Source organism: Gopherus evgoodei, chromosome 5 (assembly GCF_007399415.2).
Source record: "Gopherus evgoodei ecotype Sinaloan lineage chromosome 5, rGopEvg1_v1.p, whole genome shotgun sequence".
Classification (NCBI taxonomy): Eukaryota; Metazoa; Chordata; order Testudines; family Testudinidae; genus Gopherus; species Gopherus evgoodei.
In genome coordinates, this window is record NC_044326.1 from 20,127,881 (window position 1) to 20,155,348 (window position 27,468).

At 42.4% G+C, this 27,468-nt stretch overlaps 1 long non-coding RNA gene across 2 annotated transcripts; it reads left to right on the forward strand.

Moving 5' to 3' along the window:
* Positions 1 to 156: 156 nt before the first annotated feature.
* LOC115651857 lies at positions 157 to 4,967 on the forward strand. Of its 2 annotated transcripts, XR_004000471.1 has the most exons (5): positions 157 to 460; positions 1,072 to 1,215; positions 1,670 to 1,768; positions 3,953 to 4,113; positions 4,352 to 4,967. It is a non-coding gene; the product is annotated as an uncharacterized LOC115651857 (long non-coding RNA). The 2 variants fall into 2 exon arrangements; XR_004000470.1 differs by lacking the exon at positions 157 to 460 and having other exon boundaries at positions 883 to 1,215.
* The last annotated feature ends 22,501 nt before the right edge of the window (positions 4,968 to 27,468 follow it).

A 27,468-nucleotide genomic window follows, 5' to 3' on the forward strand; every position in this document is an offset into this window, starting at 1 on the left:
AGGCTGGGATATGGGTGGTTGGACTTGAGCCTGCATAATGCAGTGTAGATGGTGGAGCCCCAAGTTGGGACCCAGGGTTCAATAATTCATAACTTGGCGGTTACAAATGAGAACAGATGCTCAAGCCCTATGTTAACAAACCCAGGGTCAGCTAACTCAAGTTCTACTAACCCTGGGTTTATATAACATTACCTTAGGCTATGTTTACCCTGCAATTAGACCCCTGCAGCTGCTTTCTGCCAGCTGACTTGGTCTCCTGGACCTTGAAGGGTCTGTTTAATTGTGGTGTAGCCATTCAGATAGCTGTGGGACCCTCCCACCTCACAAGGTCCTAGAGCTGTGGTTTTTAACCTGGGATACACGCACTCCCTGAGGGTGCAAGATGCCCTTTCTGGAGGTGCGAGGCATGCCAGATTTTTTTTAGAAAGCAAATCATCAAACACAAATTAAGCACAGGCACGTAAGTACAGCTATTTTGTTTCATCAAACCTATGTATTTATTAACATTATACATTTTTAATGATTACTGCATTAAATATTAACTGCGAAATTAAAAGAAATATATAATTCTCTCTTTCATTCTATAGTTATGATATATTTAGGTTTAAAGAACTGACCTTCTTCAATGATTTTTGATAAGGGGTGTGAGAACATATTTTTGAGAACCAAAGTGGTGCAGGCTGCACTAAAGGTTAAGAACCACTGTCCTAAAGCATTTTTTGCCAATTTAAATGAACAATGTGAACTTTCATTTTTCTTAAACTGAATAACTCTTTAAAAATATGGTGTTGTGATAGAGCCCCTTTAACAGGATTGTTTGGGGCTTGTTTTCTTTAAACCTTCTAAGAAAAGGTGTGGTTTGTTCTGTCTGGTTTTTTGTTTTGTTGTCTTTTCCCTGTGTACTTTACTGTGTTTTAAAACTTTTTGCAGGGACCTAAGAATAACATCAACCCTGTCAGAGTTTTCTCCATCCTCCACTTCCCTCTCGTTTCTCTGTACAGACCTGCCTATGCCTCTTCATATTTAATTTCAGCTTTGCTGCTGCTGTTACCAATAAACATCTTCTTGCAGAGTGTGCATGTGACCTTCCTGCAGTCCTGTGCCTGAGAGATGGCCTCATGTTTGGGCACAAGCTAGGAAACACAGCTAGCATCAATGAAGTGGTGACACAGAATCTACCCAAATTGCTGATAAATGCATCAAGTAAACAAACTGGTAAAAAATTTAAGACAAAATGCACCTTTTCTGTAATCAAATTCCATTGTAATAATTTTATAGGGTTACTAGTGGCAGTAGTAGATACAACATATGTGGGGAAACATAACTTACAGGTTGGCAATCTCCCATTTTAATCAGTGCTATTTAGAGGATGCAAATACCTTGACTCGCTGCTCTAAAGATCACTGGTTTTCCTGACTGGTTACAGTGACTTCTTTTAATTTAATAAAAATTTTATTTGTCGGGTTTGTGGGTTTAAAAGAAAAAAGTTTAATTTAAGGCCTCTGCTACTTGGCATTTCCCCTTTCAACAAGATAGATAGATAGAATTTCAAAGTAGAGCTCATGGCCAAATGAATGTATGACAACGTTGTCTAACCAGTAGGCTATAAATGCAGTAAACATTCTGCAGCTTTTACCCTTCTATTTGAATCTTTATTCTCTTTCCTCAGGTACTACAGAGGTGCGTGTGAGATACAAAATCTGCACAGATGGATGGATCTATCATTGCAGGCTACTAGGCAATGTTTCCTTGGAGCTGCCAAAAGACTGTAGGCAACTAGTGATAAGAGCTGAAGTTTGCATCAGCTTGTGTTTTCTTAACCAGCTTCAGTCTCTGTTCTGCTTCCATTAGAAGCATCCAGAGCAAAATTGTTGTATATTTTAAGGCTTACTGTAAATATAAATAACAAGCTAATTCATTGCTTTGAGTTAGTGGCAGAGACAGATGAAGGATTAGTCTTAAGTACAGCAGTTTTATTTGCAGCCCTGTTTTCATCAACTTGATAATGTATTTTCCTGCTTGCTTGCTTTGCCTACTTCTCCAGCCCCTACCAGCTGAAAGATCAAGCTTGTGCCAAACCTTCTCTGAGGAGGATATTTAAATTCTTAAGTCCCCTTCCACCCTTGGAATCCTACCTGCCCCAATGGCTTACACCCTGTAATTTACTGGCCCGTGTAATGTGATGCGTGCTCAAGGAGTGGTGTCAACTATGAAATCCAAAACTGTCATTGAATTCCATAGGGACAGGATTTCACCCCTAGTTTCTGCTCACCACATCTAACGAAGTCTAACCTTCATTTCTAGTACCATCCATACATGTGGCTTCCCACCTATAGGAAATGGGAAGTTGTAGGCATATGCAATGCTATACATTTTTCCCCTCCCAGCCCAATGCATTGAACAATAAACAAAAAAATCACACTAGTGCAGCTGCTACCTTATCTACAGCTTATATCTGTAGTTGCCCAATATAAATATATTCTCTGAGTCAGGTAGGTCACCCAACCAGTTTACACTGGCTTGATTCTTGGAAGACGTGGGTTCTGTTCTGCACCTCAGTCCTGACTTACTAGCTCTCTTGATTTCTGTTAAGCAGAGGGACTGCCAGCTCAAACCAAAGGTGTAATTTGTTTCTTGGTATGTGCAAACAGCAAGGATGAGGCTGTCCAAGTTCATTTTCAAGTGCGACCAAACAAATTTAAATCCAGGACTTCAGTGTTGAGGCTACTGTGTCATAATCCACTAAAACACATCAATGGTCTGAAATCTGCTGCTGTTTTAATAGAACTTGTTTTGCAGGCCACCTCTTCGGGCTCTTCTATTGAAGCCCTCTGACATTCTGGGCATAACCTCATGAGAATGTCCTTGCTTACCTGCCTATTATCTGAGATGGTGCCTTCAGTCCTGAGTATGAGGGGTAGGATTCTAAGAGTAACAATCTCCCAAACATATTTCACTGCCAAAACCTATTTGATTGGAAGCTGCTCACTGTTAATTGGGAATGTCAGAAGTATCTTTCACCCCAGGCCCTTCATTTCCAGAAGAAATAGCAAGAGCAAGGTCTGTCAGTGCCAGATATTTTGGTCTTCAGACAGCTCCACCTGCACTCTCAATCCTCATGTCTTTGCAAGGGGTGCGTGTACGTAAACAAAATGTGTAGATAGGACTACGGCGTAAGAATCAAATTAATATCTTCATCATATTAGAATGCATCCGTAAGGAAATTCTTGTTAATTTTATTCACTGAAAGAATCTTCTAGTGAAGTGACTTTCAACCTTTCTATATTGGAACCCCATGTTACATCAGAAAAAATATATGGATATTCCCTCTTACTCCTCCCTTCCCCAGTCTAGCCATAAAGAAAAGGAGGGTGATCAGATCCCCTGAAATATGTTTAAGACCCACCCTCCCAGAGCTATGATCCATCAGATATGGTATTTGCACTATGCTCCTGGCCCTAGTGTCTGACTGCCTTACAATTTCTAAAACCGAAATGCACATAGTGTCTCTTCTCTGCAGTTCTAGGAAGAGAAAGTTTCAGAATTATTTTTGGAAAGCCAATTCAAAGAAGTAATTAATCCTTTTTAGTACTCTTGCACAATGGTGTGACTGAATTGTGTAAAACATGAATGTTATTTTGTTGGCTGCTGTGAAGTTAAAGATTCAGTGTGTTCTTTTTACCCCCATATCACTTAAAATGAGTATTTAGTTAATTTAGTGATTTATATTTTACTGGAAGTTGAGAAGAGAAATGGTTTGAACATCACATCCTGAAGCATCCTGTCATCTCTGTGATTTGTTCTTTATTATATGCTTCATGGGTGAGGGGCTGTCTTTATTACTTGCATAAGTCTGAATGTATTGGCTGCCCTTGAGCTATTTTCAGTTTGACCATGTGTATGGTATTCTGGGGTTCTCTCTTTAATCAAAACTGTGTCTCCCTTTCTCCAGGAGGTGCAAAATTAAGTCTAGGCTTTAAACTGTAATTCCATGAAGAGACAACTGTTGAGTGACTGCATCTAGTGTAAAGTGTGGCTACTGTGGTGATGAGGCTATGAAATACCTCCATGGATGAATGGCCTAGAGATGAGAACCATGAAGCAAATAAAGAGGTATATGGCATTCTCACACTAGACAAGGAAAGGGGGAATTGTTAAATAGTAAGCCCGCGGCTCTTTGAGTTCAGTATGCTATCCTGCTCCTGAAAGTCCCAATATACCATCTTTCAGCCTCTCTGGGCTGTTTACTCCTGTGTAAAATGGTGGCAATAAGGGGTGCTAAGAATAATTGGTGGTTAAGTGCTTTGAGCTCCTCTCATATATTTTCATTGGAGACTTTTTTGATCCTTAGGTGGTTCCAAATGTTGTGGAATCCTGTGTGTTAAGCTGAAGCTGAGGAAGTAATGATTGATTACCAGCTCTTCATGAGTCTGAGTTGTCCTTCACCTTTAACAGATCTGCAGGACGAAAGATTGAAGTGAAGCAGAACTACTCACTGGCTGCTCTAAGCAAGTATACTCTTACCTCATAAAAACTGTTGTTCTTTCTAAGTGTTGCTCAAGTTCAGTTCATTTGAAGAACCACAGGTTGGAGTCATAGTGATTTGCGCATTGGGGTGTTTTGTTCTTTTGTTTCTTTTTTGTAAATCCATTATTACTCCAGAAAATTGTGCCATGTTAATCCATGTTAATAACTGAGCAATCCAAACTGGTCATAGATGAGCCATCACAAGTGTAGACATGTTAGTGTGTTGTCCTAAGTGTTCTGATAGGTTTCATTTTTGATTGGATTAGTCTTGCTGTTGTGATTCTGATTCATGATCAATTTTGATATGTTTAGAGGCAAACAAGTGTATTAAAATAAGTTTCTGTTTCAGACATTAAAAGTCCCGTCAGCGGTGCTGCCCAGCTAAGGCAGGCTAGTGCCTACCTGCCCCGACACCACACTGTGCCCTGGAAGCAGCCAGCAGCAGGTCCAGCTTCTAGGCAGGGAGGCTATGGGGCTCCGCACGCTGCCCCTGCCCCAAGCACCAGGTCCACATGCTTATTAGCCGGTTTCCTGCCAGCAAGAGCCGCGCAGAGCCGGTTACACGCCTCCGTCTAGGAACCGGACCTGCTGCTGGCCACTTCCGGGCCCAGTGCAGTCCATGGTGCCAGGACAGGCGGGAAGCTTGCCATGGCACCCTGCTGTGCTGCTGACTGGGAGACACTGGAGGTAAGTCCCCTGCCCCAGCCATGAGCCCCCATCAAACCCAGAGCCCCTCCTCCACACCAAACCCCTCATCCCCAGCCCCACCCCAGAGCCTGTACCCCCAGGCCAGAGCCCCCTTCCACACCCTGAACACCTCATTCCCAGCCCCAACCCACAGCCTGCATCCCAATCTTCTGCCTTCTACTCCTCAAACCCCTCCTCCCCAGCTCCGTTGGGTCACGGGCATCAACAGTTTTTTCTTCAACTGGGTCCCCAGAAAAAAGGTTTGAAAACCACTGCTCTGGGCGCCACCACAAGATATATCAATAGGCAACCCACAACATGGGAGCTCAGTGATGTGCTTAACTTATTCAATAGGAGTGTGATGAGTTTTCCTCTTAAAGACACCTCAGTATCTTTGAATTTCGCATCTGTCTTATTAGCTTTTGATAGTCTAAAATTACTAGAAATTTACAGGGGGGAAAATCTTCAATGAAGATGTTCAGAGTCTTTCAGTGGAGAGTGTGATGTTCTTTCAAACTGGGCACAGGGGTTGCAAATCAAACTTCTGTATTTGTAACTTGGAAATGGAGAATAGACTTCCCAGATGAAGACATCAGTTTATGCGCAGCCTCTCACATCTGCTTGTTGCAAACACGTTGTTGTTGTTGTTGTTTTGTTGTTGCTGCTTAAATGAGTTTCAAATGCCTTGAGAACTGGGTAGTTCTGAAAGATAGGATGCTTGTGGATGTTCGTTCTACTGCAGCTTCCCTGAGGTGAAGGAAAATTGGGAGAGGCTGCAAGGTCTGGAGCAAACATCTCTAACAGCTTTGCCGTAAATGGAAGAAAATAGCTCATTCTTTTCTTTTTAAGCCTGCTTCATGTCATCTGAAACTCTGCCTTTGCTGTTTGTCCTAGTTCTGTGTGTGGCTGCTGCTTTTGGACACAACGCGTCTCTTGCACAACACTTCATGTTTCTATATGCCTTGCAGTGTGCGAGTGTTAGGGATGGGTGGGCTTGAGAAACCTCAGATCAACACATCCCTGCAGTCTAGACCATAGTTTTCAATCTGCCAAAGCCCCACCACACACACATTCATGCAGGAAACTTAAAATACAAAACTAAGTGACTCTTCAACTGAAAAGTTTCCACACAGGGGTTTGCCCTAACTTAACTAACCGGTTTAATTAAACTGCTGAATGTTTTGTGTAGTCAAGACCTGGGGATGCCCTACTGCCTATTCCCTCCCACTTGCACCAAAAGGATGTGAGTGATAACCCCAGTTTGTGAGCTACCATATGGGGAAGAGAGGCAGCCTTGCATCAGCTGGGACCTAAATATTTAGCATGCATTCTGCAGACTGTTTATTTTGCTGTGATTCTACTTAATTGCTCAATTCCTTGTTAAAAAAAAAAAAGAAAGAAAAGTTGGGCAATCCTTATGCATACTCCAGATTTGTTTTCAATACTAGCTCTTTCATTTCCCCCTTTCAAGCACCATAACACTATTTGATTGTAGATGAGCAAAGAAATTCTGAATGTTACCATAACATTGAGTCACTCAAGCAAATAGTAACCAAATAAGGAAACAATGCAGTGGATTGAGAAATTTTGGAAGCTGTCATATTTTGACATTTTTATTTTAAAAAAAACAAATCTAGATCTATATTCAGTAGAATGTGGTGTTTTCTGTCAATACCTACTCGCCAATGCAGCATAAACAAAAACATGCCCATTTCCAAGTTTTAGATGGACATTATGCTTTAATATGTGCACAGATTTGGATGTCACTTAAATGCCAATGATCTGAAAATGTGGTGTTTTACCTGTAATGAAATGTGGTATAATTTCCTGTTTCTTTTTTACCCTCTTTCAGTTGCAATTTTTGATGGAGGCAGTGACAAGAAAAAATCAGTGGAGTCAGTTCCTGCTTCTACTGCTTTTTCTTTTTTGAGTTGGGGTTTTGTTTTGTTTTTACGCTTTTCATTTATATTCATTTTCATGTTCTCAAGGTGGCAGTGTCAGAGTTTCAAATACTGCAAGGGGTAGAATAGGAGATGCTGATTTGTTTCAAAATTGTTGTCTTTGGATTTTTAATCGTGGAAACATTTGTACTAATCTGAAGTTTTCTAAAATCATGTTTTTACAAACATATTTTTAAACTTTGAGTCAAATGTAAATTCACTGTGTTCCTTGAAAAACTAGTCTGTGTTCTGCCTGAATCAAAATCATGCTATGTTGTCCCACTTCAGAAGATACTTTCCAAAAATTAGATTGAGGGGACTGAGTCTGATGCTCAAATTGCCAATTTTTTTAGATTAGAATGGCATTAAAATTTTGATTTATAAAAGATTTTGCATGAGACTCTTTGGTGCACTAGAAAGGGTTCAGGTGTCTCTTATTTATGCAGTATCATAACCGTGCAGAGCAAATATAACACTATCCCTGCACAGAGGAACTTGCAGTCTAAGTTTGGCTATTAATTGTTGGTTATATAAGAGAGATGAAAACGAGAATTGGGGCAAATGGAAATGGGTGGAGGCTTCTAACCATTTGTTGTGACTAGTTTCTTCTGGGTCCAGCTTGTTAGTGTCTTCAACAATTTGTTATTTCTTTAACAGTTGCTACGAATTTATAAGATTTTTCTGTATTCTGAAGTTGGTCCTCAGCCAGACTGAGGAGTATGTTTCACTCCCTTAGCGAGGGGCTCTCTGACCTACCAGTTTCTTAATTTCTCACATAATGTGTTGCTTTTTGTTCTCTTTAAAATGTTTCTGGTTCATGCATGTGGGTGTGCGCTCTCTTCCCAGTCTCAGTGAGTAACTGTTGAGCTGAGACCTAATAGCACCTCTGTCATAACGAAGCTTGTTACATATTTATGTTATGGTAGCTAGCCCCTCACTGATATCAAGATCCCATTCGAATAGGCACTATCCAATTTCTGTCCCAAATTGTTTACAGTCTAAATATATGAGAAAATTAAACTGAGATTTCCTGAATATCAGTCCAATACCTTAGAACCAGCCTTCTCTAACATTAATTTATGAATTGTTACTGGTTGAAAACCGCCAGAGTTCACATGGTGAGTTTAGTTTTGTTTCAGTCATTTTATTCTATCTGCTTCTTTCTGTTTACTCCCACACCAGTGTCCCAAAAAAAATGGAAATATCCTTTTTGTTTTGTGCCAGCGTCTGTGGCAGGAATTTTCCAAAAGCCCCTGTGTAGCAGATTGGAAATGTAAATAGTAATATTCTCTGAGGCCTTACCACACCAGTAGGGCTTGGGATTTAACTGATTATATTAGAATTTCAAGTATTAAGCTATTATCTCAGACCTGTTTTAAACCACCACCACCACAGGTAGGTGACTTTGGGTCACACTTTGACAGTTATTTGGGATAAAGCAGGTGAAATGGCCTGTTGCTTGCCACCTTCTGTTGTGAGCCCATCAAATCCTGCAAATTGAGCTGGATCAGAACCAAGTAAATCCCAGATGCTGCAGTAAGTAGTATTGGTTCAGCGGAGGGAGCTCTTTCCTCTGAGACCATTCTAAACTAATGCCCCAGAAGAGTGGCAGGATGCCTTGTGCTGGTCTCTCGTGGCAACTTTTTCATAAGAATAGGAGGCATTAACCTCACTGTGGCCAAATTACAATCCAAAACATTAACACTCTGCAGTTTCCTATGGATGCAGTTCACCTTCACTTCTGCTCATAAATGACTCTCTAGTGTTGCTGAGTTTGTACTGTGAAACTGCTGCTGCTTTCCATCCCACAGGTGACTGCAGTTCACTGGGAGAGTAGAAAGTGTGAACCCCCTGTGTAGCTGTGGGGAACGCTTAGTCACTAATGTTCGGAAAGTAGTATGAGAGTCTCATCCGAAAGGTGCTGTGAGTGTGCAGTATTACCGGTCATTATTAAGTGGATAGATGAAAAATTTTAATGTTAACTAAAGTCTGAGATTCGTGTTTATGTACCACCTGATGGAACATCACCAACCTCTGCAAGAAGAGATGATTTGACTGGCCTACAGGCTTTAACTCTTTCAAGAGTGAAAAGAGACAGGATTTAATGTGGTTTAGGTCTGACATAAATGTGATCCCCACCACTGATTATCAACTGTATAGAATGACACTCATTTTCACCCACTAGATATGTGACTTCCAGGAAGCCACGTGATTTATTTTATACACCTTAGTGCCTCTGTCAGCTTAGAAACTGAGCATGTCCATCAGAGGCAGCAGCCTTGTACAGCAACAGCCTAAATAATAAAGGGGCTCTCATGCTTGGCGAGTGTCCTGCTTTGCATGAACCACATGCTAACTGATATGATCAGCTTAGAATGAGCTCATCCTAGTTCAGCTGCTGAATCTAAGGCCCTTATTTAAAAAACATGCAGAATGGATGTGACCTACTGGCACACAGGGCTTGCAAGCCAGGGTAGTGAAGGGATGATGGTTTGTCAGACTGGTGTAATCACTGTTGGGCTGGGAAGAAGGGTCCTTATACTTTGGCAAAAATACCTCACCTTTTTCCCAAATTCCAGTTGCCCTCTTACCTCCCAAGCCTTTTCTACAGAGCCAGTAGCTCCTAGGGAAGGGGAATGTACATCCCTGGAACACACCAGAGACTGCAAGAGGGAGAGGTGATAGGCATGGTTGATGAGGTGAGCAGGTTTGGGGCATGCCTGTAGGAAACCTGCAAGCAGAATGTTCAGGTTCGTTGTTTTGGATGTGGTGTTTCTATTTTAATAACATGGGATTTTGCCTCTTATAAACCTTTAACACTCAGAATTACTGGTAAATTGACACATTTTTTGCACAATTTCTTTATTTTGTCCTAACCTTTGGAAATGAGGGGGGGGGGAAAAAGCATCCCTGGAAGAAGTCTTTGCACCACCTCCTTAATTTTTTCCTGCTATAGATAAGTCATCTTGTTAGTGCCCGTCAAAATTTTGCAATGGTTTCACTTATGCATTCAAATCGCATGCACTTAAATATCTGACTCTATATAGTCATGCTGTACCAGATTCCTGCAAGAATGTACTGCTTCTAATTTAGTAAAAATGACTCATTAAAATTCAGTTGCCTCATTTTCACTGGAGACAAAGATGTAGTGTTTGTCTCCCTGTTTCCGCCCCAGAGTGGATTTGCCAGGATTGCAAGTTGTTGCAACTTCTCCATTACGGAGACCTGAGAAGGATCAAAGGACCCTACATAGGTACTTACACACTTGCCTTCAAGGTGTCTAGAGATCACTCACCAGTTTCACTTTTGACTGAGCCACTAAAATGCCTTTACTCTAGGTCTTGCCATTGGTGATTCTCAAGGCTGGTCTGAAAAGGAAAATGCCTCTCCTGGCTGAGTGTCGTCGTCATTGTGAAAGTTCAGGTGGTTTGTGGCCCAGCATTTCTATTGGGCCCCCATTTCTACTTTTCTTCTTCTTAGCTCTGCTCCTCCACGGCTTCCTATTTATTGCAACATAGCCTATAGAAGAGGCAGAACCTTGATTGCAGATGAGTCACAATGCTGCAGGTCCAGAGGCTCCCTCACAATCAGAGAGCAGCATATGCAACATCCCCTAATTTAAATAGTCTGAGCAGCCCTCTGAGGCCTCTACGTGGCCCCTTGCCCTACCGCACGCCAGCTGGCATCATTCCTTTGAGAAATTCTAACAGGAAACAGAAAGTTGAATTTACAGATGAATTATCCGCGCTAAACTGAACAGCTGCATTTGCCAGAAGAGAGATCTCTATTGTTTTGAGCATGCCAGTTAAGCTGTTTTTGCAATCTAGGGCTGTTCAAACCAAACTAAAAGCAACTGACTAGTAATAGGAAAGTGAATTTAAAATCCATTGAATTCCTAAAGCCCTCTGATTCAGAAATTCAGATGGGTTTGAATGAGAGCGCAGAGGGAAATGAGTACCGTGTGTGATGCATACAAGATGAGGTCGAGGAAGGATTTTACGCTTCACATTGCATCTCCAGGATTTAAAGATGATGAAACATCCAGGAATACATCCAACCAAAATTGGCAACCCTAGTGGGGTCTTATTTCTCATTGGCCCTGTTTAGGTGTTTAGGAAAAACATGTTACTTACCACATATATCCCCATTCAGTACCTAGCATATGCTAAGGGCTAATCTACACTGGCAACGCTAAAGTGCTGCTGTGGCAGCACTTTAACGTGGCTTGTGTGGTCGCAGCAGAGCGCTGGGAGAGACCACGAGGGATGTAGCATTGTCTCCACCAGCGCTTTACAGCGCTGAAATTTGCTACGCTTATGGGGATGTTTTTTCACACCCCATAGCAAGAAAGTTGCAGCACTGTAAATTGCCAGTGTAGACTAGCCCTAAGATTGTGGTGTTTTTAAACTAGTCCTTCCTCGGAATAGACAAGCTCTGAGAGTGCTCCACAATCCCATGAGATTGCTGCTAACTTGAAGAGGTTGGGGAGTGGTTTCCTAGACAACTTTGTAAACACTCAGCATGATGTTCAGGGGAAAGCTTTTGCATACAAAGAGTATCTAACCACTAGACTCCATCATTAAGTGGCCATATCACGAAACAACATAGCTTCCCTTTCAAATTTTGGACCTGACTCAATCCTGCATGACTCACTCCACTTTCGCTCCCCAGAGAGAGAGTCTTGCTCCTTGTCTGCACGACTCATGGGAACCTGGTTGCAACACTTGTTGTTCCCTAGACTGATTACAAATATGGCTCTAATGTATAGTATGGGATTGGACCTTAATGGTGGCAGCAATATTTTGTAAACATGAACAAGGTCCTGTTCACTACAAACTGGAACCAATTTTGTAACCGAGGCCGGGAACTACAATTGTATCTTCCCTGATATGCTATATTTGGACAAACCCATATGCACCTCTGTAAAACACCCTCACCTGCCTTTCTCTTGGGATAGAGTCATATGAGAAGCACCAGTTGGCAAAGATGATCATGAATTATGAAATTCCTATCTCATTGAAGGGGTTTGGTGACACCATAATCTCAAAGCCCAAACTCGGGGTGGTTAGTTTTGGTGTTTCTAGACCCCACGTAAGAAATTTCAATACTGTGTGTTAGCAACTCTTGATGTATTTTGAACCTTCTGATATTTGGTGTTTTTTCTAAAATCCCCAGCTTCTGCAATCAGGAAATTGCCTCAGATTCCATCTTCCCTTTAAAAAAAAACTAGTAAGTGTCTAGTCCTGATTGCTGCAGATAAAAGCTTGATAACATGAAGTAAGTACACCTTTTAGAATCCAGAAAACAAAAGAACCCCAAATTATTTAATTTATTAAAATATCTGACCTTTGGGGCCTGCCTCCTGATTTTTAAAGCTTTGAGTTGCTAATAGAGCTGAGTGAAATTTTTCAAACAAAACTTATTTCACTAGAAAATGCAAATTTGGGTTAACAGAAACATTTTGCACATTCGTTTTGGTTTAAAAAAAATCTGGAAAAATAGAAACATTTTTATTCTGACACTAAAGAAATAAAACTTCAGTTTGAAACTTTTTTTAGCTTTACTTTTTAAAACATTATAAAAATGCAAACAAAAAACTGAGATTGAACAAAATGGTTGATTTGACCCAAAATTTATTTTATTTTATTCAGTTTGGTCAGCACAACAAAGTATCAGTTATTGCACAGCTCTAGTTGGCAATACTGCTTTAAAATGATTGTTTCAATCATCCTACTGACCCTCCATTTGCCCCTGCTGCATTCCCTTCCCTCTGGCTTCCACTACCTTTTAAACAGCTCTTATTGCCTCCTCAGCTGCCTTCCCACACTGTGATAAAACTCTGGTTCCTATGTGCTTTTCATTCCTCCTGCCATGGAGCAACCTATGCTGTTGTTGAGTCTTTCAGGGATCAGTTCTTTGTTGTTGCTGGAGTCTTTGTATAATAGGCTGGGATGTTTTTATTATAGATGCTTGCATTTCTATAGCACTTTCCCCCTAAAGATCTTAAAGCATTTTACACACATGAATGAATTAATCATCACCACGTTCCTGGAAGATGGGGAGACTGAGGCACGGAGGCTGTGATGTACCAGAATTGAGACTAGAACCCATATCTTCTGTCTGCCAGTACTCTGATCACCAGATCATAGAGGCACTCACCATAGCTTAGCATTCTGTAGCCAGTTTTTAACCATGGGCTCCTTTAATGGCACATCCCAGTGCTACATATGAACAGCTATATTAGCACATGTGCAAATGCACGTTTTACGTCACCAGACAAAGTCCAGAACTGGAAGTTCTATCTAAGTTTGAAAATTAAGCGCCTGTTTTTATATTGCTGTTTTCATTGAGCATTCTTGTGCCAATGCTTCTACTGGAGGGAATGGAGTACTAATGTGAGAAGATACAAAGAAATCTTTAAATTGGCATGATATACTGAGGGGAGGAGGTTTTTTAAAAAAAAAAGTGAGAGTGCTCCTTATCTGCAATTACAGCATGCTTGGTTGCATGCTGTTCCCTTTCTTGCTGCATGCAAGGCAGGGTACTTTGATTGAGGAAATATTAGATAAATGATGCTGGGATTTCCCTGACTTAAATTAGCCACTAATCTTAGAGTGTCACAAACAGCATCTACCAAAAACCCCTGTTGAGTTTCCTGGTGTGCTTTAGTCTGTAGCGGTCACCAATCTACATTTAATGTGTTAATGTTCTGGGGAGGGCAGGCAGTGATGGTGTGACTAGTGCTCCACAGGTTGATTATTGCTTGAATGAGTGAACTTCCAGATTTAGAAGTAGAGAATGAATGGTCTCCTCCTCATACTTTCGATTTTATTACTGAGAGTACTTAGGTAGCAACGTGGCGGCTGCAGCCCCACATGAGTGCTGCCTAGACAGTCATTTCCATTACTTGAGAAAAAGTCCATCTGACGCACCAATGAGAAGTCAAAACTTTCAGTTTACTAAAAGTGAGCAATGGGGAGGATGTGCGTGTGCAGCTGAGAATGTTTGTCTTTATGAACACAGAGAGACTGAGACTTAGACTTTCAAAAGCTTCCATTCCCCAAAGACACACACTGTTCCATCTCAGTTACTTTTGTAGCAGCAGTACGAATGAGCCTTTGGCTGTCAGTTCATTATTATGACAAAGTTTAAGGTTAAGAATCTATGAAAAAAAGAAAGTTACTTCCTTTTTTGCAAAGTAGTGATGGATTTGGATTGCCTCTGAGAAACAAGCTAACTAAGAATGTTCTCAATGAAGAGGTCTCTGGGGAGAATTGATATTAAATAAATAAACCCCCTTGTGTGTTTATCCCTTTCCATGACCATGTGTTTGGGACAAGGTCAGTCTTTCTATCTTTGTGGAGAGAACCTGGCCCAGACGGGGATTATTGTAATACAAATAATTTGGAAAAGTAACCCAGTGCTCCTAGAAATTTTCGCTTATTTTAGACAGCTCTTTCAGAAACACTCTCATACGAGAATTGTTGCTGCTTTCGGTTTATCTAGCGAGATGTGCTGACAGTTAAATGGCTGCATTGCATCAAAATACCACATGACTATGCAGCAAGATGTTCTGTGGGTCCTTGGAAAAAGTTTTTCTGACTGGTAGCATCCAACAAACCAGATTTCAGGATGCTAGGATGACTCAGCAAAAATTAACAATCCCAGAAACAGCAGGGTTGATGGCACCCCAAAACATTGTAGGGACCTGACATACAGAAATTATTTCACTCCTATTTTCATTCTAAATTTGTTCTATTCGCTATGTAGGAATTGAACCCATTAACTTTTGTGGTTTTTGATACTTAGATTTTATAGGATTAAATATCTTGGGTTCTAGTCTGCCACCAAGTCTGATCCTAGGCTGTCCATAACAGAGGAGGGCAGTGGTGTTAGAAGTGCAATCCTCTGGATTATGTCTGCTACAGAAATTGGTATCTCATACCTGCTGTCACCTAAGCTAGTGTTCAGAACATTATTCTGCTAATGTCAATGACATAAAGAAAGTTCAGGGCCTAATGAATGAAGGTGTTTTAACCATTCAGTCGAGATATCAAACGTGCATTGCTACAATAGGGTGCTGTGCTTGCCATCCACTCTCAGACACGGCAGTTTGTTCAGTGTAGCTATGGCCCTGGGTAAAATGAGGTTCCTTTTACTGTCTAATGGTTCCTGAGGTGGAAATTTTTAAAAGGGCTTTTAAAAGTGAGCTTGGAAATAATCCTGGGGTCCTGGCCACTGTTTCCTGTAAAACAAGTTCTGACAATTAGGTTCTTACACTCCATGCAAGAGCTCACGGAAGAGCTGCTCCGTTTGCTTTCACAGTCGGTGCACTGTTTTTCCACTGTGCAGAACACACTGAGATCCGGAATTTACAAGATGCTATTCTTTAATAACCCTTAACAGGGAGGCAGTGTGGAGAAATGAGCACAGGGTTGGGAGAAGGGGAAGTTCTGACTTCTGATCCTGACTCTTCCACTGAAAACATCTGTGGCCTTACGCAAATCACCACAGCTCTCTACCTCCATTCCTAATCATTTAATCGGAAATGATGTATCCCTACCTGATGTGGTATGGCAGTTGTCATAGCTTGTCACTGCAAAACAGCAGCCAAGGCCTGATGGTGTCACTTGTCCAAAATAGTCCCTCTGGAGTACAGGATGTTGATAGGGGCCAATGCGTCAGGCAGCATTCAAGTGTTTGCCTAGGCTCACCCCATTCCTGTTTGGGGTCATTCCTCAGCTTACAGTTGGTCATATTGTCACTACTCTTTGCCACCCAACCTCACTTGATTCAGAGAACACCAGTGTTTTTGTTAATGGTCAGTGCCTGGCGGGAGTTGTTCTGAAGGAACCAGGTTCTCCATGTTCACTGGCATTTCCTGCCATTATGTTACAGTGATATTTTGGGGTAAAGGGATTTTCAGAGCCAGAGCTCTTTCTGGACTTCCACCTCTTGGGTGGTAGAATGTATCTAGGGTGTCTCTTTGATCATGCACCTGTTTTTCTCTCTCCTTTTTACTGAAAGCATCTTGCCTCACTGATTATGGTGCAATCCATACAATGCAATATAGTGACAGTTTGGGAGTCCATTTCAAAGTGATGATACTACAGGATTATATGCTATGGTGACGATTCATTAACATTTGATACACAGCTTTAAGTGTGTAAATGTGCAGATTGCTATTTTAACACCTCCCATTTTTCACAGCAGAATTTTTGGCCTCATAATTTCTGGTTAGTTTCCTTAAACAGATTTCACATTCCCTTAAGGTGTTTCCATTTTGTAGGCCTGATCTCAGAGTTGTTCTCCAAAGTCAGAGAGGAGATGGAAGCTGGTGAAAGTTCCTTTTTCCTCTTGTCAATGTAGGGGAGCAGTATTTGCTGGTTTCCATACTTCCTCCTCCTCCTTTTTGTCAGCTGGAGCAGTGGTTCTCAACCAGGGGTCCGGGGTCCCCTGGGGGGCCGTGAGTAGATTTCAGGGGCTCTGCCAAGCAGGACCAGTGTTAGACTTGCTGGTGCCCAGGGCAGAAAGCTGAAGTCCCACTGAATGGAGTTGAAGCCTGGAGCCCTGAGCCTTGCCAGCTAGTGCTGAAGCAGAAGCCTGAGCAACTTAGCTTCACGGTGACTCTTGTGGAGTGGGGCCCTGGGCAACTGCCCTGCTTGCTACCCCTTAACGCTGGCCCTGGCTTTTATAGGCAGAAAGTGAGTTATTGTGGCACAGGTGGGCCGTGGAGTTCTTATAGCATGTTTGGGGAGCCTCAGAAGGAAAAAGGTTGAGAACTCCTGAGCTGGAAGGCTGCTGTTCCCTGTCTCCTACATCCTCATCTCTGCCCAGATACATTCAACTACGATTATAAGAGAATTAAGTTGCTGGTCTCCAGAGATCTTCAGGTGAATTCCACCCAGGCAGTGGTAGCTCCTTGTGCATGCTTTAGAAAGATTCCTCTTCACAGAGATGTAAGGCAACTGTTTGGAGCTCTGTGCACACTTCCTCTCAGCACTTCTGTTTAGATGTAGAAGCTGGGTTGAGTTCTTGCTTTAGTAAAGCACTATTGTAATTCTTCTTTGACTATGGACTTGGCTTTCTCTGAGGGTAGGTGCTGTGCAGCCTTTAAGTATAGGGTTCTGTGGAAGCAACTTCCAAAAACACAAAACTAGCCAGTCATTGCAATTAACTGAAAAAGTTGTCTCCAGAGTCACTCGTTCCTTTTTCCCTTATCTGTGTAAACAGATGGTCAGAAACTCAGGTCTCCATGCCATGTAAAGCATTGTGAAGTTCCGCATTTGTATTTGCTGCAGTATACCAGTCCCCACACACGTTCCCAATCGGATATAGACATTACCACTGGTCACATTAGACTTGCTTCAAGTGAGTCTACCCACCATGTGATTCTGTGTAGTGCTCATCTCTATCAGCGCAGTGCCGGTGTGAATGGTGGTGTAGCTACAACAGTGCAGATAGCCCCTCTCCTACAATGCCACAGTATGTGAATACCGTGTCTGTTTTACCTTTTGCACTCCACTGCACAGAAGTCAATTTGGACAGACCTGCACATACCAGGTAAGCTATTTTCACAGTGACCAACATCGTCTACTTCTATGACCCAATAGATTTTAATTCCATCTTGTCATGGAGGAAACTCCCTAGGAACACCCTAGGAATTTGCTATTAGCTGGTCTCAGGTCAATGTGCTAGGTATCCAGAAGAGAAGGAGAGGAAGAGAAGGGGAGGAAACCCAGAGGCATCTGAACTTGGTCATCCAAATAGTTTGATGCATGACTGTGTGTCCAAGGAGCTGGCTGCAAAGAACACCATCAGAAGCAGCAAATAGCACCACAAGAAGATGAGACTAAAGGTCTGCTATAACATGGCCTAGGACAGTAATAATCTTTCCTGCTCCAAGTGGGAAGGGTTCATTTTATAATGACCTGGACCAAATTTGTGGGATTTGCTCCTACTACATAGCATGGAAGCACTTTGTGGAATATCATGAAAGTTGCAGAAGAGGTGGGGGAAAAAAATCCTCCATCTAATTAAAGACTTTATCATAATGTGATATGCACATGGAGGCTGAATTAAGGTTGTGTGAGGATCTTTTGGCATATCCAGACTTCCAAGTGCTTGACTTTGCAACCTTAATAAAGTTCTTTTAACATAGTTTATTTTGTGTAATATATTAATATTTTACATTGCTGTGTACCTTTCATAAAACACCTCATTCTGAGGGTAGACCAGTGGTTGTTCACTAGTTTAACAGATGGATAAGTAAAGTTAAATGAATTGCCAGAGATTGCTCAGTGATGGAGCAAAAGGCCTCCAGTCACAATCCCATGCTCTAAACCAGCGGTTTTCAGCCTTTTCATATGTGGACCTCTAAAAAAAATTTCAAATTGAAGTGCAGGCTCCTTTGGAAATCTTAGACATAGTTTGCAGACCCCCAGGTAGGTAGCCGTGGACCACAGGTTGGAAGCCACTGCTCTAAACTAAGCTCCCTTACTTCCTAAAGCAAAGTCCATCTTAGTCCCTGGCTGAAACAAGTAGCTATACAACTACATTATGGAAATGTTCACAAAATGGTTACATATGCCTAATAATTAGCTGCTTCAGTTTTCATTTGCAAGTTTAAGATACAGTACTCATTCATTCAGAAGTAGTTTTTGCATATGCAAAAAATCTTTTTCCATTTCTTCCATATTTATTACTTTGCATGAGATGAGACTTTATAGGGTGTACTTTACAAGGAGTATGGCTACACTACAGGATAAATTCGAATTAGCTTAAACTGATTTTATAAAACAGATATTATGAAATCGATTGTGTGCGTCCACACTAGGCACATGAATTTGGTGGTGTGCGTCCGTGGTCCGAGGCTAGTGTCGAATTTTGGAGCGGTGCACTGTGGGTAGCTACTGTAAAATAATGAGGCCAATAATGTCGATTTGCGTCCACACTAACCCTAAATCGATATAGTAATATCGATTTTAGCATTACTCCTCTCGTTTTGTAGAAGTACAGAAATCGATTTACAGAGCCCTTTAAATCGATATAAAGAGCAGTGTAGTGTGGACGGGTGCAGCTTTAAATCGATTTAACGCTGTTTAAATCGGTTTAACAGCGTAGTGTGGACCAGGCCAAGGTTACTACAATACAATTGCCAAAAAAAAATTTGTTTCTTGCTATTTAAGTGTAAGACAGCAATGAGTTGGAATACAAATAAGCCCTACAGAGTGGGTTGCTTGGGTCAAAACATACAATGATTGCAGCAGATCTCTTAGAAATGTGTGCGTTTACTATAATAGAAAAAGTTCTGAATTTAATTTTCCTCTTGCAAGTCTCCTCACCAAGACTTTCAACCTATTTTTTCCCCTCCTGTTGTGAGAAACAATATTGCACTGGCCACCAGGTGCACTTTGACCCAACAGATTATTTTTGTCTCTAGTGTCTGACTCTGCCACACACAGGGCAAAAAAATGTAATAAACTGAACACTCTCTGGGCCGCCTTTAATTGTCAGCAACAAAATTGTTCAATTTTAAGTTGGAGTTCAGCTCAACGAAAGCATTGTCCGATGTTGTTTTTCCCCACTGGAAAACAGTCAGGCAGTGACTTCTCATGGAGGGTGTGGGGGGAGGGGAATCATATCTTAGTTTGAGAGGGACCAGTCTGGTATAAATCCTTTTCCTCTTCAAATTAATCAGCCTGACATGTAGACCAATGTTAAGGGTAAAAAACAGTGACCTAGATTAACTGTCCTGCTGCTTTTTTTTTTTTTTTGTAAATTACACATTTCTCCATCACTCAGAATATTTTAGCTGGTGCAGTTATGTAGAGGTTTACAGCCTATATTCAGACTCCTTTCTTGAACATGAGCCTTTCAGCCCCAGTTCTGCAGTGCTAAATACAGGATAGATAGTGCTGGCTTTAGCGACTCCGTATACCTCCTGGAACCCCAACACAGTAGAAATATGATAAGCCCTAGAATAAAGGCATTATTGTCATAGGACTCCCTGATGACATGCTGCTTTGGTGACTTGCTCCTGTGGCAACACCAGCTATCTGGTAATTCCAGTGCCCCCATTGTCACATCATATCTACCTTCAGATAAGGGGATTCCCAGTTAGAACATATCCATATTCCCAACTAATCTGTCTTTGTTCCTGTCCAAGAGTTTTAAATTCTTTGGGTAAAATCCTGGCTCCATTATGGTTAATGGCAAAACTTCCATTTGACTTCAGTGGAGCCAGGATTTCTACCTTTATGTCCACTCCTCACCTCCACTGCAGCACATGCTAGCTCAGGTTTCGTGCTGTGCCCTGCTCTAAGCCTCCTGGCTCCTCTCTTCTCTCCTGATGAATATATGATAGATGCACACAAAATGTGGATTCTGCAGTTCAGGGGTGGCTTTTTTGTGTGTGTGGTTTCCTGTGGAATCTAAGCTTGGGTTTTGCTTTAATGTCTGGTTGGGTTTTTTTGGTTTTTTTTTTTCTTTTTCCGTTGTGAAACTCATATGTACTGAAACTCCAGCCTTGCAGGAAACCATCTTCAGCCAACTCTTAGCAGCACAGAAGTGACCTGCATCCCCACCCCAAAAGAGCCTGAAAGATCATACAAGTGTCATTCTTAGAACTGTGACTTTTGAGGAATGTACATACTGAATATTAACCGCCTCGTATTTCCAGTGTCTGTGCAGCTCAGGCCAGCAATTCATTTGCTCTTGTACATGGTGCTCTTAAAGAAAAAAATGTTTGGACAATGCTCCTACCCCTACTCCTCTTCACCTTGAAATCAATAGAACTACTTGTGCTTAAAGTTACATGCATGTTTTAAGTACATTGCTGGATCTGGGCATTTAGGTGAGATGAATGGTTGTGTGTAGGTGTTTTATTTTTACAGGACTATAAATTTTGGAGACTAGTTGGGACCATTTTGAGGCTGCCATTAATTTAAAAAACGGAATATTACAAAACAACCAAATTGTTCTCGCCGTGTCTTTTTTGGGAATTCCAAAGAAATCATCTCAGGCAGGACTGTCTTCTCTGAGCTTTAAATTAAAACACCACCACCAATAAATCATACCTAAAGACCCAGGTTATTTTTCAATGTCTCCTTAGAGAATTAAGCCTAACACCAGCAAGAAAACTAACAAAGATAATCATATTTTTCTTAAACTGTAGGCCCTCATTTTTCCCCAGGATTGTATATGTTGATAACTCCATTAGAACATGAACACATTTATCCAAAATATAGTCATTAAAAATATAACACTAAATTGCATATTTACAAGCATATGAACTAAAAATAATTCACTTATAAGATTGATGGTCTTCTATCATATCTTTATATAGGAATATGCAAAGTATCCCATTTTCTATCAGTTCCACTTTGTCACCAATAAGTGGTTCTTACCCCTCCTCCCTATGCTAAGCCACAGTAGTCAGCTCTATTTTGTCCATCAATAGATAATACTGTCAATTTCTGTAGTCTTTATGGTTGTGTATTATCCCCAAGAAAAGATTCTCTGCATTGAGTAGTAAAACAATGAACAAAGCAGATACATACAAAACCCCAAATTCTAACCAAGCAAATTGAATTTCTTTTCAGTTATGGTTAACATAACACTCATGTTTGTACAGTGCTTCACTGGTATAAAAATGCTAATGAATCCTCACAGCATCACTCTGAGAAGAGTAATGGTGGACTGAGCATGGGATTAGGATCTAGGAAGTTTAGAGTTCTAATTTTGACTCCGCTACTAATACAGTATTGTCCCCATTTAATTGTAGGGAAAATGAATTAATATTTAGTTTGTGACCTTGTCCAAATTCACTAAGTACAGAGTCAGGATTAGCACTCTGGACATTTGGCTCCCAATCCTGTGCTGAGTCCACTAGAATTGACCATCTTTCTGAAGCTTTGTTCTCTCTCACCCAGGTATATTTACATAGAAATGATCCCAGTCCAATACAACAATCAGTATTTTGTCAACAGCAGAATTATATAGATGATCAAAACTCTGTAGATTATTGACACTATGAGAAACATGGCACAATAGCAACACAAGAGTCATCTCCTTTGCTGTCTGGATCAGCTTGCACATATCTCTTGGCCTCATGGTCTCTTCAGGCCAAGCTCTGCTGTTTCATTATATAGGTATAAATCCAGACTTGCACTGTTATGAAGGGCCAAATTCATCCCTTCAGATCACACCAGAAATCATCTTTTCTCCTTTTCTGTATATTTTACATTCTGTCTCCTCGTATTTAATTCCATTGACTAGATTTAACTCTAAGTCTTTGAGGGAATATATTGACTTTATAGAATGGTCATAGGATCGGGCCTATAGTTTCTGTGAAAGGTGCTGTGTAAATTGAAGTTGTATTGTAGTGGAGTCTTAAATTAATGGTCTTTTTTCTTTTCATTCCAATTGTTTTTCTGCAGGATGGGCCTTTGTTCACATTCTCTCTGAAACAGGACTTTTCCCAGTCTATGTAATGCGACAGAAGAGATCAGGGGGTTTCTTGCCCCTTAACTCCTGGATTTTTCTTTGTATTTTGCAATCTCTGCACTGTAGCAGTTGCCATGTGGCACCTCACTTCTTGCCTGAAGGTTGCTTTGCTTAACTGCTGTTACAGGCTGTTGGAATGTCTGTTTTGCAATGCCAATGCAAAGGAAAAATGGAGACAAGAGTAAGGCTAATATGGTTTTAAAGACTAACTGATTAGGTGAACTGGGGGTTTTTCACTTCTGAATTAATGGTTTAAACCCAGCGAGCCAGAAGGGTAGCAAAGCCAGTGCATTGCAATGCAGAGTCCAGTCCTCTTGCTATAGCTACAGTGGCAAAGTAGCTATTTTAAAGAACTTTAGAGGTAGCAATCAGTGAAAGCTGTCACCAGGGCCAGCTCCAGGGTTTTTGCCATCCCAAGCAGCAAAAAGAGGCGGGGGGGGGGAATGCAATTGCAATCTGCAGCTCTACCACTGCCACTTCAATCTTTGGCGGCAATTTGGCGGCGGGTCCTTCACTCCAAGAGAGAGTGAGGGACCCGCCACCAAATTGCCACCGAAGAGCCGGATGTGCCGCCCCTCACCGTTGGCTGTCTCAAGCAGCTGCTTGTGGGGCTGGTGCCTGGAGCTGGCCCTGCTGTCGCATGAGAGGCTGTTGAATGTCCATTGTGAAATGTTTTTGGGGAATCACTCTCCGGTTCTCCATAGGCATTTTATAGTCACCACTGAAACTGGCTCTTCTGGCAGCCTCAGCAGAGGAAACATAGACTTGACTAGGCACAGAGACTAAACTATCTCTCGCACCTACAAGTCAAGTGGCTTTTCCAAATCAGGATTTTGGGACGTGTTGGCAGGTCAGCGGGTGGAGGACTGCTGAACTGTTGCCCATATAATACCTGCTCTGTGGATAAACAGAGTTCTTCAGTCCCCCGGGCTGTCAGGCCTGCACCTTCCACAAACACCACATTCAAACATGCCTCTTCCTCTCTCCCTCCCCCAGCAAGCAAGGGTAAGGAGTTAGAAAATGAGTGGGGGATTTACTGCCTGCAGCCCCAGTGACAGGGCCTGAGGCTAAGAGTACGGATGTAAAGACAGGACCAGAAGTCAGAAAAGCTCAACACCTCCCCAAACTAGATGCTATTAATTTATGGGCCTGATTCTTTGTTTCACTTGTGTAAATCTGGAGTTACTCTATTTTAAATGGGGGGATTGAGGCACAGGGGAAGAGGGAAGCAGGTACTTAGAGGAAACATGGGGCAGAGTGGGGTGGAAGGCTTGTTTGGAAAAGGGGCAGGTGGTAAGATAAACTTGGAGGTTTGTTACAGGATCTTGGAGCAGTGTCCCCCACCCTCAACTCCATTATTCCTTTCTCTTTCTGTCCTGTCCTATTTCAGCTTCTGTCCTGCGTGATGTCCCCAGCTTTTCAGCCTCTGACCCCTTCACCTCTCTTGCTGATGGGCACTTGGGCTGTTCCTACTCCCACCACGCCCTTAGATCCAGCAGGGAGAGCAGTGAGAGAGGCAGGTTTGCTGCCTGCAATTCCTTTGCCATAGCATCCCTCAGGAAGAGAAACTGCAGGAAGAATCCCTGCAAGATGCATGGCATAACGGGGAAGCTCAGTTTTTTGCTACCCAAGCACACAGGCAGCCTTCAGCGGCATTTCTGTGGGAGGTCCACCAGTCACGTGGATTTGGCGGCCGTTCTGCAGGTGACCTGCCAGTCCCGCTTCTTCCTGCCGAAGCCACGAGACCGGCGGACCTCCCGCAGAAACACTGCCGAAGGCTCCCTGACCGCTGCCCTCACGATGACTGGCACACCTCCCTCCCCCTGGTTTGCTGCCCCAGGCACACACTTGCTGTAATGGTGCCTGGAACCGCCCCGATGACATACTAGAATTGCTGCCTAAAGGTGTGGCAAGGCTGTTAAACACATGAGCAAGAGACGATATGCCTGACACTTGGTAGCTCAAACCATGGGTACAGGCTGCTCTCACTGGTAGGGGAAGGGGAAAGTCCTGGAAGAATTTGTCAAAACTGGCCACAGATTGTTGGTTGTCTGGTCACACTGTAAACCAGAAACAATTTAGCTAGAACAGTTGAAGCAATAAGTAACCAAAGTGGCTGCATAGTGCAGTGAGAGATTATTACCTACTGTACAAGTTACAAAAACTGCAGTAGCTACAACAGATGAGTTGAGGATGGACTTTCCACATTGACTCTGAATCCCCTTGGTTGTCCAGGCTTATGTCAGTCCCTTGGTGTTATTTTAACCTATTTTTTGTACCTATAGTAAAGAAAAAAACCTTAGTGGCTATCTGTCTGTAATCTGCTAACGTGACATCAGTGGTCTTACTGAAGGAATGAATTCGGTCAGTAACGTTTCCATCATTTCTCTGTGAGAAATCATGTTTCTGACAATCCAGCCAAAGGAGGTCAAAAAGTGATTAATTCTTATAGAATTAATGAATAAAATTAATTCTAATTTGAATTAATTCTAATTATTATTGATACTAGGAGATGAATGCTAGGGAGCATATTTGATTTAATAATTCAGCCCAGAGACATTTTCAGGTCTGGACATGATCCCGTAAAGTTCTGAAAACTCCTGAAAAGTTCTAAGTACATCTCTACCCCGATAGAACGCGACCCAATGTAACACGAATTCGGATATAATACGGTAAAGCAGCAGGGAGCCCTGGGCCCTTTAAAGCGCCGCTTCAGCCCCACTGCTTTACCACATTATATCCGAATTTGTGTGGAGCCCCGAGCCCTTTAAATCACCACCCAAGCCTGGCTGCCAGAACTCTGAGCCCTTTAAATCGTTGCCGGGGCTCTGGCAGCCAGACTCTGGCAATGATTTAAAAGGCCAGAGGCTCTGGCCACTGCGGGGCGCTCAGGACCCTTTAAATCCCTGCCAAACCCCACTGCCAGAACTCCCGCAGTGATTTAAAGGGACCGGGGCTCCCTGCAGCAACTGGAGCACCGGGCCCTTTAAATCACCACCGGGGAAGCCGGTCCACTCCAGCATGGTGTACTAGCTCTTGCCGGTACGATGTACTGGACTGAACTGAATATAACGCTGGCTCACCTATACGACGATGAGATTTTTTTTGGCTCCCGAGAACCGTGTTATATTGGGGTAGAGGTGTATCCTCAATCCCCTACTGATGTTGACATTACTTCTGCAGCTCTGAGCACTACATAAACACAAGGGAATAGACTTGTGATGTTAAACTGCAGCTTGAGGATATTGACACCTGAAATTATTTGCTCAAGGATAACGAGAGGCAGTTTGGATTGATGGTTAGACCACAGGACCCCAGTCTGCCTCTGATGCACTGGGTGAATTTGACTAAGTCACTATGGCTTAGATTTTCACAGATATTTAAGTGCTGCTGCGCTCAACATTGCAACACTTAACTGATTTAGGAGTCCAAATCTTATTTTCAGAAGGGATTTAGGCACTTTGGAGCCAAAACCCCATTGACGGTTGATGGATTTAGATACCTAGATGCCTAAAGCACTTTCAAAAATGATATTTGGGCTCCTAAATCAGTTAAGTGTTGCAATGTTGAGCGCAGCAGCACTTCAGTATCTGTGAAAATCTGGGCCAAAACCTCTGTGCCTCAGTTTCCTCATCTTTAGTGGTTAGAGAAATGGGTAAATTTCATTAAGTACTTGGAGACCCTTGGATGAATATCATGATACAAAAGCTAAAGTTTTATATTACAATGGCCTAGGTTACTTAAGACAAAATTTACTACTTTGCAGAGGGCAAGCGCCATTTAAGGCCCACTCAAGACCTACTCTGAAGGTGTACATGGTGCATGGGCATTGTGCTGACCCTCTGCACAGGGGGTGAATTTTACCTAATACTCTTGTTCAATTTCTGTGTTCCAAATGAACCCCAGTGAGGTCTGCAGACCTTTGGTCAAGTCATCATTAAACTGAACATAAAACAGTGAGGGGGGTTTTGGGGGTGGGGGGTTCCTACTGCAGAAAAGTTTGTTACCTGAAAGTTTTAGATATTTGTTGCACTATGAATGGCTAAGTTAGGGTGACCAGATGAGAGACATGAAATATCGGGGACCCGTGGGTGTGGGGGGAGGTTACCGGTGGAGGAGGGAGGGGAAAAAGAGCAACTAGAGCATAGGAAAAATTGGTGGGGGCTGAGCATCCACCGGCAGCTCCCTGCCCCGCCCCCCCACCACATCAGCTCACCTCTGCCTCCCCTGAGTGCGCTACCACATCCTGCTTCTCACCCCTCCCTCCCAGTGCTTGCGCCGCCATACAGCTGATTCGTGTAAGCCTGAGAGGGAGTGGGGGGGGGAGGAGGAATGCAGTATGCTTGGGGAAGAGGCAGGGCCAGGACAGGGATTTGGGGAGAGATCCAATGGGGCAGGGAGGGGGCGGGGCTGGGCCAGGGCTGAGTTGGCACGAGCCCCCTCCGCCTATGCGCCGGAGTGCAAAATATTGGGACGTGGGACAAACAAGTAAATATCGGGACAGTCTCGATAAAATCAGGATGTCTGGTCACCTGATGCTAAGTGCTTGGCTACTTGAAGTGCTACAGATGCACTGCTGTAGTTCCTCAGTGTAGACACCTATCTACAGGTGGGGTTCTCCTATCAGCAGAGTGAATCCAAGAATACTTCCGTCAGCCTAATACTATCTACATTTGGAATTAGATTGTCTTAACTATGCCTCTCAGGGTGTATATTTTTCACACCCCCTGAGAGACATAGTTAAGCCAACTTAATTTTCTAGTCTAGACCAGGCTTCAGTGGCTGTAGTGAGGAACAGCAAAGCTCT